Below are 3,127 nucleotides of genomic sequence, written 5' to 3'. Positions count from 1 at the left end.
GCCACCTTAGGTGTACGTGGCTGGCGCCTTAGCCGGTTGAGCTATAGGTGCCAAGCCAGCAGCAGCATTATTTGCCGAGTGACCTCGGGTGCTGTGCTGAGTGCTTTCCATATATCATTTTATCCCATTCTCACAAGGTCTTTGTGACATAAGTGTGTATAATCACCCCCATCTTCCAGACTGGGAGTAGGTGCAGAGAAATGAAGATGTTAGTTCAAGGTCCCAGGTTCTTGGCTCAACTCTGACACTTATTTGCTATGTGATTCCTGGGCAAGCCACCCCTGAAGCCAACTGAGCTTCAGTTTCTTCACCTGGAAGATGGGTGTAATCATAGACCCCCCCCCACACACACACGTGGAGATGTAACCACTCAGTACAGGGCTTGCCTGGCACAACCATAAATGATGTCGGCTGTAATTGGTAACTCTCATCATTATTATTAGAAACAGCAGTTGTAGGCTCAGTGCTTGTGGCTCAAGTGGCTAAGGTGCCAGCCACATACACTAGAGCTGGTGGGTTCGAATCCAGCTCTGGCCTGCCAAACAACAATGACAACTACAACCAAAAAATATCCGGGTGTTGTGGCAGGCACCTGTAGTCCCAGCTACTTAGGAGGCTAAGGCAAGAGAATCGCTTAAGCCCAAGAGTTTGAGATTGCTGTGAGCTGTGACGTCAGGCACGGCACTCTACCCAGGGCTACAGCTTGAGATTCTGTCTCAAAAAAAAAAAAAAAAAAATTGTCCTTTGTTTAAGTGTTAAAGTAATTTGAGTTGCACTTTTCTGTTACAACATCTTATCCAACTCAGGCATCTATTGAAGACATTGTATACACTGATTTATTTTTTTTTTTAAGGCCACTAAAAGCAGCTATTGTCTGGGTGACTGGGTATGTGCATATCAGAATTTGGAGTTGGGGACAGGCATTTTATTTGATGGTCCCTTTCAAGAACCACTATTGATCTAAAGCTATTCCAGTTCCCTAAGGAATTGCTCATAACTGGTACGGATGCCAAGACAGAGAAGGGGATTAATTCCTTTTGCAAAACAAGGAACAACATTTGGAATAGAACTCACTACCTATCATCACATCAAAACTTCTGCAAAATACCAAGTTTTGTGGTTTTCAAGCTAATGTTTCTGGGAGTCCACCAAACAGCCTCTGAGATGGAGCTTTATTAAGAAAATGCTGGCTCGGCACCTGTAGCTCAAGAGGCTAAGGTGCCAGCCACATACACCAGAGCTGGCAGGGTCGAATCCAGCCTGGGCCTGCCAAACAACAATGACAACTACAACCAAAAAATAGCCGGGTGTTGTGGCAGGTTCCTGTAGTCCCAGCTACTTGGGAGGCTGAGGCAAGAGAATCACTTAAGCCCAGGAGTTGGAGGTCGCTGGGAGCTATGATGCCATGGCACTCTACCCAGAGTGACAGCTTGAGGCTCTGTCTCAAAGAAAAAAAACAGAGCAGTTGCAATATTGGGGGCAAGGTAGGGAAATCTGTCCTCTTAGGAGAGGGCAGGCTAGAGGCATATCTAAGGCTAGGGTTTGGCTGCTAGACTCACACCTAAATTTTTCCTTCCTGAAGGGGTCAAAGGGCTCAGGAAGAGAAGTCAAGGGTGGAGAAGTGGGGTGCCTCAGAATCCTGCCTTCATCAAGAGCTAGAAACACTGAGGCTCTGAGGCCAGGCTTCACACCATTCCCTCCCCCACACCGTAGAGAGGACACAGGCCCAGAAGTTTGCGGTGACAGTTCAGCCAGCAGGGAGGCAGCTGGGAGTGGGCAGATAAGGGAATCACCGGGGCCAGGGCCAGGCTTTGGGGGAGACAAGGGCGGGGGCGGGTGTGGGGTGTCCGGGATGGCGTGTCCTCTCTGTCATGTCTCCATTTGAGACTCAGCTTCAATGTCCTCTCTTCCTGGAAGCCTTCCCTGACTGGCTTCCTCCCTCTGAACATCTCTGGGATTCTAGAGTCTCTACTTGGTCCAACCCCATGACATTTGGATTCTTTATGCCTCTTTTGGACATGGAATCCACCAGGATAGAGATGGAGCCCAATTCGCCTCATTGTCAGTAGCACTGAAACATCAACCAAAGCCTGGCTAAGGAGTGAAATGTTTGCCCTCAGGATCAAACTGTTTTTCTTTTTTTAAAAAAAGGTCTCTGCTACCTAGCCTAGAGTATAGTGGCATGATCATAACTCACTATAGCCTCAAACTCATGGGCTCAAATGATCCTCCTGCCTCAGCCTCCCAAGGAGTAGCTAGGACTACAGGCCACTGCCACAATGCCTAGCTAAGTTTTAAAACTGTTTTTTGCCTCTTACTGTTTTGCCCAGGCCTGTCTGAAACTTCTGGGCTCATGTGATTCTCCCTCTGAGATATCATGCTTAGCCTTTTTTTTGAGACAGAGTCTCACTATGTCAGCCCTCGGTAGAGTGCTGTGGCATCACAGCTCACAGCAACCTCAGACTCCTGGGCTTAAGTGCTTCTCATGCCTCAGCCTCCCGAGTAGCTGGGACTACAGGTACCCACCACAATGCCCGGCTATTTTTTGTTGCAGTTGTCATTCTTGGTTATCTGGCCTGGGCCGGGTTCAAACCCACCACCTTTGGTGTATGTGGCTGGTGCTGTAACCACTGTGTTATGGTTGCTGAGCTGCCATTTTTTTTTTTTTTTTGAGACAGAGTCTCACTTTGTTGCCCAGACTAGAGTGCCATGGTGTGTCAGGCTAGTTCACAGCAAACAACCTCAGACGCTTGGGTTCAAGCAATACTTCTGCCTCTGAGTAGCTGGGACTACAGATGCCTGCCACAACACCCAGCTTATTTTTCTGTTTTTAGTAGAGATGGGGGTATCAATCTCGATCTTGCTCAGACTGGTCTTGAACTCCTGAGCTCAAGTGTTTCTGCTGCCTCAGCTTCCCAGAGTCTAGGATTATAGGTGTGAACCACCATGCCTAGTCTAGTTTTTTTTTTTTTCTTTTTGAGACAGAGTCTCACTTGGTCACCTCAGTAGAGTGCCATGGTGTCTTAGCTCACCGCAGCCTCAAACTATTGGGCTCAAGTGATTCTCTTGCCTCAGCCTCCCAAGTAGCTGGGACTACAGGTGCCCGCCACAACGTCCAGCTATTTTT

Source organism: Otolemur garnettii, unplaced genomic scaffold (genome assembly GCF_000181295.1).
Source record: "Otolemur garnettii isolate 467f Iridium unplaced genomic scaffold, OtoGar3 scaffold00153, whole genome shotgun sequence".
Taxonomy (NCBI): Eukaryota; Metazoa; Chordata; class Mammalia; order Primates; family Galagidae; genus Otolemur; species Otolemur garnettii.
Note: the sequence above shows the minus strand (reverse complement) of the source record.